This window comes from Notamacropus eugenii, chromosome 2, assembly GCF_028372415.1.
Source record: "Notamacropus eugenii isolate mMacEug1 chromosome 2, mMacEug1.pri_v2, whole genome shotgun sequence".
In the NCBI taxonomy this organism is placed as follows: domain Eukaryota; kingdom Metazoa; phylum Chordata; class Mammalia; order Diprotodontia; family Macropodidae; genus Notamacropus; species Notamacropus eugenii.
Window position 1 is genome coordinate 217056331 of NC_092873.1, and position 19303 is coordinate 217075633.

Consider the following 19303-nt stretch of genomic DNA (forward strand, 5'->3'; position numbering starts at 1 on the left):
TCCTTTTTGGTTCATATATAAATGCTCTTTTTTGGTTAATATGAAAATATTTTGCATAACTTCATATATATAACTTATACCATAGGGGTGCAGGGAGGGAGACTCAACATTTAAAAAAATGAATTTCTAAAAAATAACTAAATTAAAAAAATAGTTCTGACCCATTTAGGGAAAAGTTAGGGTCATTATCACACCAGTACTCTACTTTGAGTGGCAGGAATCTTCTAATGACTTGACTGGTATTTTCTGGAATGTTTGGTCATCTTGGTTTTAAAATTTGTTTGTGCTTGTTTGACCCTGATGACATTCCCGATATGCTCCGATATAGCAGGTATTGCTAAAAGCAATTAATAAAAATATCTTTAATGTGCTCAGCACTGAAATACCATAAGTCTTTATCTTAAATCAAGCTATCCATAGGTATGTTGTCCTATTTAATGCTTCTTGCGGTTTTATAAAATTATGTTTTTAATAATAGTTCTAATAGTTACCACTTACATAACACTTTAAGGCTTGCAAAGGTAGGCAATATCTGTATATATATTATACTTATTCTTCATAATCTTTGCAGTTTTCCTGTGTAACATTTTGCATATGAACTTGTATTTTAAATTGGTATGTATGATCCTTTGGTTCATTCTGATTCTTGGGAAGTTGATAAAGTATTTGGGGGCTATTGTGTTTGTTTTTGAGCGGTGATCTTCATTGTGGTTGTTGCTTTACATTTGCTAGGAAATGTCAGCACTAATTCAATGGTTTAACTTATTTATTTTCAATTTGTCAGCTTATTTATTACATAAGTCACACTGAGTTCTTTTTAATGGACCTGATATTTTCTTCTCATCTTTATCTTCTTTTTTTGACTAATTAGTCAATAATCTAACTATACACACAGTTGATCGTAAAATGACTCCCACATCTGCAACTAGTCACTTCCAGTGTTTAAAGATTAATAAGTTAAATTTTTTTCCAATGATTGGTGCTTCTTATGACTAGAATCTTTCAAGTTTTTTCTCGAATGAAGTATTTGTAACATTTTACATAATGTTTCCGCATAATTCAAATGTTTTTTGCTTCTTTAATTTCTTGATCCTGAAACACATTTTCTAGCACATTTTCCATTGTCTACCAATCTATGAATTAAAGTCTTTAAATGTCAACGTATATATTGATTTAGTTTAGAGGCCCTCTCTCTGCATTATTTTTTGAGCCTTAGCTGAAATTATGTTCATGATAGACTTTATTTTTCATATATATCCCCGATAATTACTATAGAATGAGACAAATGACATAACTATCACAAATATTATTTAAAAAAGAATTCACAGACCCTAGGTTAAGAACCTCCAGTCTAGAACAGTAGGGGAGGAAGTATTGTATAGGAAAGAGCATTTGCACAAGAGTCAAAAGGCTGATGTCTGAGTCCTGACTCTGTCACCTACAAGTTGGGTGATCTTGGCAAATCATGTTATCTTTCCATTCATCAATTTCCTTATTTCCAAAATGGGGATGTTGGACTAGATGGTCAATTTGAGCTATTACATTCTTTGTGAAGAGCCCAGTTGTGAGAGGGTGATTGATTTTGATTCCAAGTGTTATCTATTAAGGCTAAATAAATTGGCCTCCTATGCTGTGAGTTGTGTTTCTCATTTTGTCCTTCATTCGCCTTTTGTTGTATTTCCAAGAAAGAAGGAAAGGAACCTATTGTATTTTAAAAAATTGTTTATAGTAAATGTAATACTTCTTTTGAAACACTTTTTGCCTGAGGAATCAAGAATTTCCTTTTATACTAGAGATAAGAATTCAGACCTTTCTACTTATTACATAATAATAACATTCCACTGTAGTTTTAAGTATACCCCATATTTGAGTCTGTGAGTCTCATGGAATTTCAGTGCCTTCTATCTTTGTTAAACATGTCAGGACTTTAGAATTAGCCAGGGCATGCTATAGATCCTCATTCTGGACACTGTCTCTCTTAATTAAATCCAAGATCATGATGACTCTTTTGGCTGTTATGTTATACTTTTGACCCAGAATTGAAATAATACTTGTGGGAAGAATACAGGATTTAGAATTAGTTTTGACTGCTGCTTTTTAGCCAAATGAGCTTAGGCAAGTCACTTCCTTTTTGGGTGGTTTAATTTCCTAATTTGCAAAATAATAGTGTTGCACTAGAATATTTTGATAACTGTATTTCAGTATAATTGGTTTTCTTGATAATTCTATGGATTTTATAGAGCTCATATTCAGGGGTCATGGTGGGATTGGCACAGGTATAGTGAAAGTTGGGGAAATAAATACAAATAGGTAGCATGTGGCCAGATGGCATAGGATCTTGAATGTTAGGCTAAGGATTTGCATTTTCCTCTGTAGAGCTATCAAATTTAAGAAGCTCTTAAAGATTTTTGATGAGACCATAAGATCCTAGATATGGAACTGGAAGGAATATTAGAGGTCATCTAATCTTCTCCCTTCATTTTATAGATGAAGATGAGTCCCAGAGAGGTTCAATGACTACCCAAGATTATACAGGTAGTAGCATAAGAATTTGGATTTGGACCTAGGTCTTCTGATACCAGGGTCAGTTAGTATTATTTCCACTGTACAGATGAACATTATGAAAACAGACTAATCTTCTGGGAGACTAGTAAGAGATACTTGCTCAGATACAAGGTAAAGAGGACTTGGGTACAGTGATAGTGGTAGAAAGGATGGAATGATTTAATGAATACAAAAGACATTTTAAAGGAAGAACTGACAAGTTTGGTGGTTAGATATGGGAACAAAGGAGAATGAAGTATGAAAGATCATTTTAAGATTTCTAGTCTGGGTGGCTGGGGAAATAGTGATCAAATTTATAGAAACTGGACTAAGCATTGGGAAGTGTTGCATCCTCTGCCTTGCTCTTGTTTCCCCACCCGAATTCAATTAATCCCAATAGCTCTTTTCCATCTTCAGGATGTTCAGCATTCAAAGTCCTTCCAAACATAAGCCCCTCCTACCTCACTCCCCTCCATGTACTCTGATCCAGTGACATTGCCCTCCTTACTCTTCCTCAAACAAGACACTCCATTTACAGACTCTGGGCATTTTCAATCTCTATTACGCATATTTGGAATACTCTGCCCCTTCATTTTTACGTCCTGCCTTGCCTCGCCTCCTTCAAGTCCCAGCTAAAGTCCCATCTTATGTAGATGGCTTTACTCATACCCCTGAATGTTAATGCCTTCTCTCTACTACTTGTCTTCATTGTATCCTTTATATATCCTGTTTGCACAGAGTTGTTTATGTTATTTCCCCCATTATACTATGAACTCCTTGAGAACAGAGACTATCTATTGCCTTTCTTTGTACCTCCAGCATTTAGCACCTTCCTTGGCACATCATATGTACTTAATAAATGCTGATGTACTGACTTACTGGCTCAGAGATTTAAGTGGCTTCCCATGGGTACACAGGTAATATCAGAATCAGAATTCAAACCTAATCCTGACTACACCTCTATACTCATCTTATTGACATCATGGGCTCAAATGGGGAAGGCAGTATATAGCATGAACAGAGACATAGTCATCCAGGAAAATTTTAATCTACAAACAACAATATGCTAATTATTTAAAGGAAGGCATAGGCTGAAGTGAGCACTAAGCAAACCGAGAGAAGGGGGACAAGGATAATTAGAGGAAGTAGGATATGTTAAAATCTGACATTTCAAAAATTGTGAAGTACTTTACATATAGTATCTCATTTCAAATAAAATTAATAGAGCTATTACTTGCAGAAGGGATGTGTCAGTTGACTAATCTTTGGATCACCATCATATCTATGACTTCCCAAAATAAACTTCCTTTCTTTGTCACCACTCTGCAGTGTGGATTGTTTTTCCTTACCAGAATGCAATCTCTTTGACTACCTCTTTTTGTATTTGTATCTCCATGACTTAGCACAATGTGTACCCAATGGCAGATACTTAATAGAAATGTGTTTTTATTCATTCATTCATTCATTCATACTTCACAAAAACCTTTGGAAATAGGTGCTATTGTTTATCCTCCTTTGGCCGAGGAGGATAGAGAAGTTCAGAGAGGTTGTAACTTGTCTTGGTTCACACAGTAAGTGTCTGAAGCGGGATGCTAACCCACAGTCCAGTGCTCTATATACTATGCCAGCAATACTGATTAAATTTATGGATGAGGTTGTGGTAGGTTTAGGGTATGAGTTTCTGGTTAATGTTTTAATTCTTGGACAGATATTTTTAGGCTTTCTGCCTTTTTTCCTATCATTTACTCAGATGGACTTTTCAAGGCGAGAATTCTCATTTTCAAATGGGAATCATATGGAAATGACTTTTAAAGATATTTCTTCATTTGTTTATCTATCTACCTGTCTCTCATTTATTTCCTTAGGAGGACTTGGTCTCTCCATCTCACTTAGGCTGGCAGTGCAGGGGTTACTCAGTAGCCCAGTTCCATTATTGACCTGCTCCATTTCGGATCTGCATTGGCTTGCCCTCCATAGGCAAACTAGTCACTCCCCATTTCTGGGAGGATTACCACATGAACTTAGTGAAGACGCTGAATTGGCCACTGCAACTCAGAAATCATGAGTTCAGGAGATCCATCAGTCTCAGCCTCCCTGGCAGAAGTATACATTTTTTTCTTGTGCCTGCACAGTTTACCCACAACTGTTACATCTGCAGTCATGACCATTGTAGTTTTGTCTGGCATGAAAACTTGGAGGAATGAAAGAATGCAAGTTTGAAACTTAGAACTCTATGGAGCCTTGAAACTGGAAGGAATCAACCTCTTAATTTTATAAATAAGACCCAGACAATGAAAGAAGTTTGCCCAAGGGCACGCAGCTAGTTAGTAGTAGGTCCAGGAGAAAGTCATGGTATCCCTGACTCCTCCTCTACTGTGATTTATTTTTTCTACTATAACATGATTTTGGTAATATGCTTTCAGTGAGTAAACCTATCCCAGTACTACACATATAGTGAGCACTTAATGCATATTTGTAGAATGAACAAATGAATTTCTAAGACTCACCGAATGGCTAGGATTATTCTGGGAACATAGTCTACAAAACCTGATTCAGAAAGAGGAAACTTTTTGGGCACTATAGTACCATCTTGGGAGTAATTCAAATCCACTCTCAGTCTTCCAAACTCTCTGTAGTCTGTCAAGCTAGAGCTACACAATGTCCCGGTAGGAATCCATGGAGAAAAGAATAAGTTAATGACAATTGGAAGGCAAAGGAAATATCTTGAGAATGAGTATCATTGATCCTCAGAGCATAAAGATGTTACCTGAATAAACAGAGGGACAAATGTCAAAGTAATTATATATTCTTGCTTTCCTTTTCCTGCCCCCATTACCCAGATACTGAAATGAGATTTGTGACCTCATTATTGTGTATATATTTTCAGTGATGCAGACTGGAATCCATCCATGCCTACTTGTCCTGGGTGACTCTTACCATCTTTTCTCATGTTTTCCTTAGGGGATTTTCCCAATGACCTGGAAATAGCTTTAAAAGCGTAGTCATTTGATTTTGACTATGGCTTTCAGAATTGGCATCTCAAAATCAGTTCATATAGAATATTAAATTGATAAAGAAATCAGCCTTTGTGGTATCTTGCATAGAGTAGGCATTTAAATATTTGTTGGACTACTTGGTGAATAAGAAGACATTGCAAGATAAGAGCTGAGCTTTGTGGTTCAGTGGGTTTGATAATTAAACATCTTGTGTAACAGAAGCACCTTCACACATGTCCACTTTCTTATACATGAGTATAAGATGAAGAAGAGGGAGAGTTTTGATTCTGCTAAGTAGATTAGCTGATACCATTACTATAGGCTAAGAAAATCAAAGTTAGAAACTCTTGCCAAGTTTAAAGAGTAACTTTAATAGGTATTTTATCCTAAATGGAAAGGGCATTCTAGTGAATGACTGTGAAGCTGTAGACCTAAGTCACTTAATGAATATGAGTCACACTCAGCCCCTAGATAATTTATTGCCCTGGGGAAAAAACTTGATTCTGAAGCATGTCAGACTGAGACTTGACTTTTTTTTCAGTATCCGCTCCCCCCAATAATGACTCCTGATGCTACAGCAAACAATAATACAAAATATTGGTGTTTACAAGCCTTTGTTACATTCAAGACCTGAGACTTTCATAAAATCTGTAATAATTTAGGCCCATAGGTAGGTATGTAAGCTATACTTTGATTAAAGCTAGGCAGCTAGGCGTCACGGTGGATATAGTCCTGGGCCTGAAGTTAGGAGGTTGAAATCTGGCCTCATATGCTTACTAATAGTGTGACCCTGGGCATATTACTGAACCTCTGTCTGTCCCTGTTTTTTCAGTTGTAAAATGAAGATAATAACTCCTGCCTGCTTTTCTTCCTCAACTATAAAATGGAGATAATAGCAAAAAGTGCGTACCTCCCGGGATTATCGTAAGGATCAGATGATACCTCTTTATCTTCATCTTTATTTCACTTTGAAAAATGCCTGGCACACGGTAGGTGCTAATAAATGGGTATTAAAAATAAAACTCATGTAAGTTGAGCTTTAGACTCAACTCTAGATCTGACTCTGGATTTGCACAGACAGGATTCACTCTTGGGAGCATCTCTCATTAACGTTCTCTTTGATATATGACTATCCTGGGTTTTCCTGGGCAACATTAAATACCAACATCTGATTTGCTCTCTAGGTTCCCTCCCCCACCCCAGCCACATTAGAATTTGGCTTACGGCTAGATCTCTACAGGAAAGATAAAGAGTTCCTAGCTCCCATGCTTAGTTCCCACTCAGGGTAATGCTACGTTGAAGAGGGTGATAAGATCACAGATTCAGAGCTGGAAGGGGCTTCTGAGTCTGTTTAGTTCAGCCATCTCATTTTCTAGATAAGGATATTGAAGCCAGAGAGATGAAGAGAGGACTAGGTTACAGAATGAGTATATAGACGTTGACTCCAGGTCTTCTGATTCATAATAATGACTCACTTTGATAAATTACAAGGGGATGGTAGAGTGCAGTCACTGGTTCTCATTTCTACGAATACACAGCAGACACTTATTCTCATGTTGTTATAACGCTGTTATAACAACTGTGTTGTTAAAATCCAGTTTGGGCACTCCATTCCTGGAAATCAGGAAAATGACTAGGGACAATAACACTTGATATACACATACATATACATGTCTACACACATACATACAAAGTACATTTGCATGTATGTGTGTGCATGTTTTATATATATATATATAAAACAGGCAATCCAAGTGACCCCTTCCCTTCTATTCTGATTTTAATCTTCTAGAAGTGGCAAGTTTCATGAAACATATTGTGCTGTAATAGCTCCTTTCTAGTATATTTACAAATTTTTCTCTTTAATTGTGACCCAAACAATCATGAACAAATTTAAACATTTCAATACACAAAGAACAAGAAAGAAAACTGTAAAACTCTGTTACATAGAGTTTTTAAGATATATGTACATATATGATACAAATATAATTGAGTAAGGTAGTAACAAAATTGCTCTTTTTTTGTGCCCAGCTTTTTCAGAGATGAGCTTTTGAGTCAAGTGGTCACCTGATATATTGTTTAAGCTCATGGTCATTTATGGTATTTTTCAAAATTGATTCTCTTGCTATGAAAGCAAACATTGTAAGAAATAGAAAATTTATAATTAAAATGCACTAGGGTATGTTAAAATCTTCTTTAATATATACTACCTCCTATATGAACAAAGATATGTATGCAGAAATTCTTAATTGATACTCTTTTTACCAATTAGAGTTAGTAAAGTTCTTCCAGGATCAAGTTGTTCAATTCTATGTAGGAACACACATATATGCATGCATAAGTACATGTATGTGAATGCATATGTAAACATTTATTATGTATTTATTTTAGGTGAATGACAAATTTCTCAGAACTTTAAAAATATTTTATAGGTTTAATATTGAAATTTATTTAGAATTAACTGAAATATTAGATGAAACAATCATAATCTGAGAATATGGCTCATAGAATATCAGAGCTGAAAAATGATCTTAAAGACCATATATTTTCCAACCCCCTCATTTTACAAACAAGGGATGTAAGGTTCAAAGTAGTGAAGTGACTTGCCTTCTATCACACAACGATTAGAAGAGCCAGGAATATGAAGTTGAGTTTCCTGACTCTCATCTAATCCATGCCATTATCTATTATACTACATGGCCAGTTGTTAGATGCATATACTGTAGTCTGCACTTTACCAAATGTTTTTTTGCTATGTTGGGTCTGGAAGTTGATTACCTAGATTGCAATAGACCAAGGAGAGGATCTGAATCTCAGATGTGAAATAAATCCAAGTGAAAATCACTTCCTTATTTTTTCTTTAATTTATCAGACAAGTTATGTGTTCTGAGATAAATTTATCTCATTTTTAGACATTTTTAGGAAAACTTAAAAATCTTGTAAAGCATATAGCAATGTAAAATAAAGCAGAATGTTCATCCCAGGGGAAAACATTTAAAAATTTTTTTGAGTACTAGAAGGCAGTGACATATGATTATGTCTATTCATCTCAAGTAAGACAGACAAAATAAATCATTCATTTTTAAATAGGCTATTCAAATCTGATAGAATATTTTTAAACGAGAAACATAGAGACATGCTTGGAGAAAAATAGGCATAAAATCATTCATTTCCTCCACTAAATTTTTCAAGTTTCAAGGTTGTTGCTGTTGTTTTAAAAACTATTTCCATTGTGATAGCCTCTACCTTCCTGTATGATTTGTGATTACTGCATGGGAAAACCCAGAGAACAGGTGTTTCCCTTAGGTCAAGGAAAGTGCACAGTGACTTCAAGGGTTAGTCCCAAGCTGTAATTCTATAGGTGAGAAAGAATTCTGTTACTAGACAAACAATGACATAGGTTTCTAGCACCTGTTGGCTTTTTGATTTGTGAATTTAGAAGGTTAGAGATAAAGGATTGCAGAAAGAACTTGTAAATGATTATAAAATTTTGGTAATGGCATGAAATAGAAAACAGTAAGGGGAACTGAACTATCTTTGCATGAAGTCAAATGAGACATCGTGATAAGGGAGACCTAATACAACATTGATAGACGAGAGTGAACCGTACAAAAAATACATCCCTTACATAATTATCCTACCCCAAGCTAGAAGTCACTTTGTAGATCACACACAGTCTCACCTTCTCATTTTACAAATGAAAAGACTGGCCCAGGGTGATGGACAAATGTACTCAAGCTACCACTGTGTTCCTCTTGGGGACTATGTCTAAACAGGTTTCCAAAGTATTGTCATTGCTTTTATGCATGGCAATGTTCTGTAAGTGTTATGGGAGATTAATACTTAGAGAAATATTATTGAATAGTTCCTGTTTTCAGGAATCATTTGACTGCTGGTATCTAAAAATCAACTTGACAAAAAAAATGGGGAATCATATAGATTTGAGTATTTTTTTGCAAGTGACATTATTCATTACCTAGGAGGATTTAAACATTTTTTTCAAAGACATTTTAACTGAAACCCTTAATAATATACAAAATACGCTCATATCCTATTACTGCCCAGATTTATCTTTGATTTCGAAGGGTATTTGGGTCTGGGGGATTCATTGGAAAGAGAGCATCTGGGCTGGAATGGAGACAAAAACTTGGTGAAGAAATAAAGGACATATGTCTCGGAAGCCTAGGAGACTAGCTGTGTGGAAATCATGAGAATGGAAATCGTCACACGTGGTGGTTAGAATAAATGTCCGGTGGGGATCCCCTAAGAGAACTTTGGAGGGAATTCCAGAATATTCCTACAGGTATATTTTAAGAATCTTTGATGTCATTGGTATTGACACTGCCTCCACAGTTCCTTGATGCCTTAGTATACACACACACACACACACACACACACACACACACACACACATATGGTGTCCCAAAAGTATATACTGGATAAAGATATGCATATTTATGCATATGTATAGGCTTGTATATAATCTACTTCTATATACATTCATGTTTGCATATATCCATGTATGTGTGTGTTTGATGTATGTGTACATACACAAATATATGTACTCTACTAAAGGTGTGTGTATGTGTATGTGTATATATATATGTGTGTGTGTATCAGAGAGGAAGCTATGGGGTAGTAAATAGGGAACTGACCACTGATCCAGGAAATCCTCCACTAATTTCCACTAACTACTTCCAGTTCTGCCCTCTGGACCCACATTGAATTAATCCTATCCATTTTTCTATATGACTGCCCTTCAAATATTTGAAGACTGTAATCATGTCTCCTCCAAGGGAAGGGGTCCTTAATCCAGTCTTCATAAACCTATATTTTAAAAAAGTATTTTAAGAACTATATTTCAAGGTAATTGGTTTTCTTCTTAATTCAATGTATTTTATTAATTTAAAAATAGTCTGAGAAGGGAGTCATAGGCTTCAACAGACTGCCAGGGATCCATAACCCTCAAAAGGTTAGGAATCTCTCCTCTTAGTATTCTTTTGTCCATATTCATCATCCCCTCTTCATGTGACTTGGTTTTTCCCCCTCTCAGTCCTTCTCTGGGGTACTTTGGACATGCTCCAAGTCATTGTCTCCCCTTCTTGTGACATCCCCCAGCATTTTTTTTTTGCATTTCCTAAAGAGCTTTTCTTTCCTTTTATTGTGGTTATTTTTAGATATGTCATCTTCCATGCTGTGGGCAAGGCCCATGTCATATTCATATTTATGTCTATATCCCTGCCAATCTCTCATTTGCTAGTATAGTAATAAGTGCTCAATAAATGTTGAATGCTGAATGAGTAAGCAAATGCTTAAGGAGTACTATTTTCTGACTCACAATGTTTCACAAAGATCACATCATGTTCTCTAAGGAAGCATTTAGGTTCTGATGAACTGATCATGGCAGGGGTCTAATCCATCTGGAAAATCAGTTAAGTATAAAGTCAGGTGTTCTTGAGTTTGACCTTAAATAACACGCATTTCTATGAATGACAGAGTGACAAATGTTAAAGAAAACTTCCAAATCATAATCCGTACATCATTATCTACATGCCACATAAAAAGAAAATAACAAAAAACAGGTATTGTGTTTTGATTCCTAAATTATAACCTTCACACAAATATGCACACATGAGTATATATATGTATACCCACATGTCTATGTCTATCTGTCTATCATCTATCTATCTGTCTGTCTATCATCTATCTATATGTCTATATCTATCTATCTCTCTGTCTGTCTGTCTGTCTATCTATCTACAAACAGAATCAGGAGATGAAGAATCTTATTCAAAGATCAGTAAGGAAGGCAATGCCACTGGATCACCAAATACATGGGGTGAATGAGGTGTAAGAAGATTGGAAAGGGAGGAAGGGTGAGATTATGAAAAACATTGAAAGTCAAACTGAGGATTTTATACTTGATCCCAGATGTGATAGGGAGTCCCTAGAGTTTATTGAATAGAGGGACAATGTGGTCAGACCTGCATTTTTGGAAGATGAATTTGGCAGCTGAGTAGAAGATGGGCTGAAGCTGGAAAAGATTTGTGGCAGGGATACGGATAGATACAGACATGTAGGTATCAAGGCTATGTAGGTATAAACATGCATATATATATGAACATACATGTGTACATTACACACACACGCATACATATATACCTATGTAATATCCTTGTGTATTTCTGTTTAGGTTCTCCATTACTGATAGTGGATATTTGTAAAAGCTTCATTAGCTGAAAAGAGACTTTAGAGTATTTATTGAAAGGTGTATATTTAAATAATGGTTAAATCAACTAAATGCCTGTGAAGTTAAAGAATCTTTTTCATTTTTTAACATTACTTCCCAGCATGGTGTACTCAGTCACTAGTGACTGTAAGGAGCCAGAAATGGTTCACAAGAGGCCTCTAAATACTAGGCTGCCTTGGGTTCTTGGCACTAAATTCAGACAACTTTGAAATGCAGTTCAGATCTTCTGTTTTTTTCTTTCTTACTTTATATTTCTTTCCGTAAGAAAGCAGAGTCTGACCTATTTTTAGGCTTTGGCCTGTGGAGTTGAACTTGGTGGTTTTAGGTTCCCGCTTGTTCCTCTTCCTCCCTTAAGTTCGAAAAAAAAAGACACAGGAGTTCTGGCTGTCAGGATCAGAGAGGCATGAAGACTTTCTTCCTTTTAATTACATACTCAAAGGTATTCTAGGGTGGAAAAGTCCTTTATATTTCCTGTAAAAAAGAGGGTCCTTGATTCCTTTAAATGCTTATAACCTTTTCCTGTAAATAATTCACTGATTTCAAATGGCCCTTAAAAGTCTGAAGGCATCAGCAAAACACCTTAAAGTTAATGTACCTTAACATTGGCATTAATTTTATTTGAAGGAGTACCTTCTCCAAGGTACCTTCTCTATTTTTCCTGGTTTTGTTCCCTATTCCATTTGCTATATTTTGTAACTTTTGCTAACCTCTTGATAACTGAAGAAAGCTGATCCAAGCCTACCAGTTAGTTAGGCAGCTAGCATTTACTCAGCACCTACTATGTTCTCAGTGCTGGGGATACAAAGAGTGGAAAAAACAAAGCAAAACCCTGCTCTCATGGAATTCACAGTTTAATGAGGGAGGCAGCATGTATATATACAGAGTGAATTGGAGGTAATCTCAGAGGGAAGGCATTAAGATGAAGGAGGATCAGGACAGGCTTCCTATAGAAGGTAGGACTTTAGTTAAGACTTAGAGGAAGCTGGGAAGTGAGGAGGTTGAGGTAAGTCATGTGAGAGTTTTAGGTGAGAGAGGCAGCCAGTGAAAACACGAGATGGAGCATCTTGTTCAAAGAACAGCAAAGTAGATCACAAAATATATGGGATGAGTGAGGTGTAAGAAGACTGGAAAGGGAGGAAAAGAGTGAGGTTATGAAAGGTTTGGCAAACCAGACTGAGGATTTTATATTTGATTCTAGATATGATAGTCACTAGAGTGTATTGAATAGAAGCGTGGTCGGATCTGCTTGTTTGGAAGATCACTTTGACAGCTGAGTGGAGGATGAACTGAAGAGGGATGAGATCTGTGACAGGGTAGTCTAATAATACAGGCTTGAGGTGGAGGCAGTAGCAGAAGAGAAGGGTGATAAACATGAGATGTTACTGAGAAAGAATAGGACTTGACTTGATTGGGGAAGGGGTAAGGAATTGAGGATGTAGACTAAATTGCAGGATTGTGTGGCTAGGAGGATTGGTGGTACTTTTAATTGTAATATGAAAGTTAGGAAGAAGTAAGAATTTTGGGGGAAAATGAATTCATTTTTGAATATGTTGAGCTTAAAATACTTAAAAGATCCAATCAAAAGTCCAGTAGGCAGCTGGAGGCGCAAGACTGGGGATTGGGAGAGAGGTTAGGGCTGGACAAATATATCTAAGACTTACCTGCATAAAGATGATAATTTAATACAATGGAACTGATGAAGGGACGTAATATAGATGGAGAAAAGAAGAAAGTCTTGTATAGTCTTGGGAGACAGACATATCCTGGATCAAGGTCCTGCAAAAAATGACTGAGAAATAACTGTCAGAAAATAGGAGGAGAACAAAGAGAGGATATTATCATGAAAACCTAGAAAGAAGACAGTATCAAAGAAAAGGTTAAGCTAGGTTAGAGGGAGATGCTAAGATACTTTCTCTCTCTAGAAGAACTTGACTGTGTTCTTTTTCTTTTTCTTTATATCTAGAAGCATGCCTCTATTTCTAGTTAAATAGTATTTTGTAGTTAAATACCATCCTAATTATTACAACAATTTTGTGAGGTTGGCATTATTAATCTGTCTTGGCCAAGGTCCCAGAGCTAATGAGGTAGCAAAGACTAGATCCTAAGTTTTTCAAATCTGCATCTAGATCATTAGAATCTGAGTGTAGGTCTTCTGACTCCAATTCTAAGGTTCTTTTCACTATGCCACATCATGCTCATCAGTCTGATTTGAGCTTTTGTTAGAATATTTGCTTAGTAGATTGGCACAAGATTTGCTGTTGAAGCTTTCTACTGGAATATGCCTTGGACCTATGATTTCACTGTTATAGAAACCCTCAGATGTGGAAACTCCCTCTAACCAATGCAGATCAGTACCCCTTCTGCAACTTAAATCCTTCAAGAATTTCCTAGAGCACTGATAAATGAAGTGACTTGCTCAGTGTAACAGAGCCAATATTGGTTAAGAGATATGACTCAAACCCAAGTCTTTCTGGCTTATGATGCCAGTTATCTATCTACTGTACTTCATCGTTCCTTGAAATTTATAAGACTTTTTCAATAATAGCTTTTTATTTGTAAAGTTATTAATGATCTGATCATTTGACCCTTCTCAGTTTGTCTGGTGGGATTGGACTGTATCTCTCTTTTTTCATATTAAATTTCATTATCTCCCTTCCTGACAGCTGTGAAACATTAATTGCACGTCATAGGAAGCAGGATTACAGATATGAATGAAGCTCAAGGGTACCACAAATAATGGTTATAACAGTTATCAGGAGCAATTGATTCAGCTCAGGTAAATTCAGAAGAAACACTGCTTCATTGCTGTTCTGCAAGGAGTATCCTTCATCTCATGCCAAGAAGTCATCACCATGTGACTCTCAGCCCACGTCTTTATTCCCAATTCACACTTAGTAGCATCTAATGCACTTTTCCCCTGACTATCTTAACACACCTCTCTGACTGCAGAGTCTGGCCAAAATGGGAAGCAGAGGTGTGAAAGAGTTCTGAGAGTGGCTGTTTTTGCAGTACTTAGGGCCAGAATGGAAATAATAAGGAAACACTAAAAGGTCATGAAGAAAAAAGCTTGTCTTCAAAAGAATTCTTGCCTGATTTTCCAGACTGGGATTCAGACACTTGGAATAATACATAAACACTGGCAATTGTTGTTAAGAAAAACAAAACAAAACAAAAACAACAACGATACTGTATATTTGTGTGGTACTTGATTATTTTTCAGAATACTTTCATGTGAGAGGCAACTAGGCATAGTGGAGAGACAACCATGAAGCCAGGAAGATCTGTGTTCAAGCCTCAACTCTTATACACTCTTGCTATAAGACTCTGGGTACAGTACTCAGTATCTCAGTGTACAAGACAACTAATTGCAAAAATGATGCCAACATCTATTGGTAACTGAATTTCCTCCTTGGGATCTTCCTAAGTTAATGTTATATCACAGGTCAATACCTTATCATTATCATATATTATATTATCTGATCTTCTCTACTATCCTGTTACATTGGTAGGGCATACATATTTTTAATTCCCCTTGTGCAGATGAAGAAGTTGATCTGTAAGTTTCCACAGCAGTTCAATGTCAAGGGTCAAGATCAGATCCCATTATCATTCTCGTCTTACATCACAGTTATATTAGAGTTAAGTTGGACTGTATTCCCTGTATCATGTCAACTTCCTTATAGACTTTTTGGGAATGTGCTGAGTCTCCACACATTCTTTGGGAATGGCAATTAGATGGTGGGCACCTAGGGGGCACAGTGGATAGAGTGCTGGACTTGGAGACAGGAAGACCTCAGTTCAAATCCAGCTTCAGACACTTACTAGCTATGTGACCCCAGGCAAGTCACTTATTCCTGTTTATCTCAGTTTCCTCATCTGTAAAATTATCTAGAGAAGCAAATGGCAAACTGCTCCTGTATCTTTGCCAAGAAAACCCCAAATGAGGTCATGGAGAATTGGACACGAAACAACTGAACAAAAACCACAAAAGTTAGGTGGTACAGTGGATAGAGCACTGGCTTGGAGTCAGGAGACTTGGATTCAAAACTTGCCTACTAGTTGTTACTCTTAGGCAAATCACTTAACTAGACTCAGTTTATCTATAGCATGGGGATAATAAGATTATCGCATCTCTCACAGGATTGTTGTGAGTACTGAACGATATAATATGTGTAGTGAGTATCCTCTGGCCAGGCCTCCCAGCATCTCCACAGAAGGAAGTTGCATTAGCATAGCCAGCTGATGGGGGCTTTCTTGCACTAGCTCCCAATTACTTATGTAAAGTACTTTGCAAACCTTGAAGTATTACATAAACAGGATGTGCCATCACAAGCTTGTTAGTCTCTGAAAATGGCAAGTCTGAACTCAAGTTGAGTAGTTTCTGATCTGCAGTGGGGTTAAAGCTGATGGAGCTGCCACAGTGTGTTTGATACCAATATGGTGAGTCCCTGGGAATGGGGGACCACCAGACTGACTAAGGAGGGGTCAACTGGTTTGGATCACAAATGAAATAGTTCAAAGCTTCTGTGCTGAACAGCAGTGGGGTCAGGTTATAAATAACTCCTGAACCTGTAGGCTTCAGTCAGAAAGGAAGACGCAAAAGAAACAAATGACCAAATGAGAATCCTCCAAAAATAAGCCCCACTATATAAATGCTATCTATTATTACATATTTATACTTTAGATTCATCATTGCAAAAAATATTAATAATAACTCAAACTGGAGCAGATAGGTAGCACAGTGGATAGAGCACTGACCCTGGTGTCAGGAAGACCTGAGTTCAAATCTGGCCTCAGACATATACTAGCTCTGTGACCGTGAGCAAATCACTTAACCCTCATTGCCTTAAACAATAACTCAAGCTTTATAGCCCTTTCCAAGCATCCCTGTGAGAGAGGGAGTATAAATATTATCCTCGTTTTACACATAAGGAAAGTGAGGCACAGGTAGGTAATTGTATTACTTGTGGTTGGATAGCTAAGGAGGACAATCACTTGAGCTCAAGTCTTGATTCCAGTTCCAATGCTCATTGTGCAGGATGGCACACTGCCTGCCATTAGATGTGTAATGCTGCAGGATGTTATGTTAAGCATTGTGAACTCACTGAACCATATCATCAAGGTGTTCAGAGAGATGGAACAGTGAAAACAAGTTTAAAGATGGTCCATTGTTCCAAATCTCATAGCATCTTCTGGGATTTATTTGAAAGCTGAGAATAAGGAGCATGATAGGATCATCTGGCAGTCATTTTTGAGCTGACTGATACCTCAAAGGTCATCTAGTTTAACCCTGTCGTTGTACAGATGAAGAAAATGATTGCAAAGAAGCTGACGTGACTGCTCCACCATTCCTCAGGCAAAGACCCCTGTCTCCAGAGCAAATATTTTTTCCACTCATTGCATTCTTATGCCTTCCCCAAACTATATAGATATGCGTTCACTTTAGAGGAGAAGGAAAGAGAGAACATGGTCTACATTACTTTAAGTCCAAAATGGAGAGGTAACTTGGATACTGGATCCAGCTCCCTTTTCCTTTTATTTTACTCTACTCTTTTTTGCATACTCTACACCCCAGTTAAGCAATCCTACTTACCATTACCTGAATATACTGTATTTTTACCTGAGTCCATCAAGTTGGCCACATTTCTCACTATACTTGAAATTCCATCCTCCCACCAAAATCCAGCTTTTTTTTAAGGCTCTCTCAAATGTTACTTTTACCAGATTTTTGTACAGTTGTTTTTCAGTTGTGTCTGAATCTTTGTGATCTACTTTAAGGTTTTCTTGGCGGAGATACCAGAGTGGTTTTCTTTTTCCTTCTTCATGTCATTTTACAAATGAGGAAACTGAGGTAAACAGGGCTGAATGACTTTCCTGGGTCATACAGCTCGGAAGTATCTGAGGCCAGATTTGAACCCAATGAGTCTTCCTGACTCCAGGCCCAGCACTGTATCCACTGCCCCAACCATTACCAGATGACTTTTCTTTATCCTTTCAGCTACAGGTCATGCGATCCTTACAGATATGCACAACACTTCCTTGTTCTTCTTATGTACCATCATATTGTATTTTGTATTTTGGGGGTATGTATTTGTCTCCTTCTCTTTCACAACTACCCCTTGGAGTAGGGCTCAAGTCTTATTTAGTTGCAAGTCTCTTAGCATAGTGCCTTGTACACAGTAGACATTCAATAAGTGTATTTTTCTCCTATTTAATTGGATAGTGACTGAATGAAAGCAATTTCTGCGATACATAGGTTCATTTTGTAAAATGACATTATTCCTCTAGAAGGAATAATATGCCCCTGAAGAAGCTATAAGGAAAAGAACTGGTGATTTCATTATTGTTGGAGCAATAATTAGTAGAGTGATCTCATCTGTATAGTGAACTCTCAGGAGTGGGGTTCTCTGTCTACTAGGGTAGGTAGTTACCTTCTCTGAAATGTATAGTCTTAGAGAACTGCTTAGGGCTCTGAAAGGTAAAGGGAATTTTCTTGCATCATATATATAGTATGTTTAAAAGGTAAGACTTGTACCTAAATTCTCAAGAAGTAAACATGTACTTTGTTAATATAAATCATTCAAGTCCATTAACCTAAAAAATAGTTTGTAATAGCTTTTCACATGTCTTTTAAGGAAAGAACAGTTATAGAAAATGTGGATCTACTAACAAGAATTTAAGTGATTGAACTATTCTAGTGCTGCTGCTGTGTCTTTTGGAAATCTGACTGCAGCATGAAAAGCTTCATCATTATTCTGAGTATGTACACATAGAAATGAAGAAAGATGTGTGTGTGTGTGTGTGTGTATGTGTGCGTGTGTGTGTGCGTGAGAGAGAGAGAGAGAGAGAGAGAGAGAATTATATCCTGTGCTTTTACTTAGCTTGTATACAAAGAAGAGCAAAATAAGGACAAAAAATTTAGTCCACCTGGTGTTGAACATTGAAGTGGCTCAAAAATAGTAGCATGATTGATGGAATTTGCATATATCCAGTTTATTCTATTCCAGGCAATTGAACAGATGTTTATGTTAAATGTTTACTAGGTACAATAGGTTCTATTTTTCTCTAGATTTTGCTTGACCTAATCATCATGGGAAAAGGTGTGTGCTATGTGCATTCCAGGAAAACAATCATAATTTGTGTGGGTATACATACATATATATCTCTTCATATATACCAAAAGGACAACATCAGAGTAATATATGATTTAAAAAGATGGGTTGGTCATGTAATATGAGTTCAGGATCACTGATGGATAGGCAGGTGTTCCATTCATATCATCCTGATGTCAAGTGAAAGTGTAGACAGCCCCTAACATATTGAGCACCTATTATGTGTCAGGTACTCTGCTAGGCAGGGGGGTAAGAAGGCAAAAATGAAATCGTTTCAACCTTCAAGGAGCTAGTATTCTATTAGAGCAAGAAATGTATGACAACATAATAAGTTTCTAGTTCCATCATCATCCTGACAGTAGAAAGCATCTGTAATTATGTTATTTATATACACTTTACTA

General features: G+C 36.8%; 1 long non-coding RNA gene across 10 annotated transcripts in view; it reads left to right on the top strand.

Moving 5' to 3' along the window:
• The window catches only part of LOC140526808 (uncharacterized), a 340835-nt gene that overhangs the window by 62692 nt on the left and 258840 nt on the right, over positions 1-19303 (top strand). For 9 of the 10 annotated variants that reach the window (XR_011974536.1, XR_011974537.1, XR_011974541.1 and 6 more), the window contains one exon: positions 6373-6529. The exons of the other annotated variant lie outside the window; for it this stretch is intronic. This is a non-coding gene — a long non-coding RNA (uncharacterized lncRNA). The remainder of the gene's footprint in view (positions 1-6372; positions 6530-19303) is intronic. 10 annotated transcript variants of the gene reach the window in all.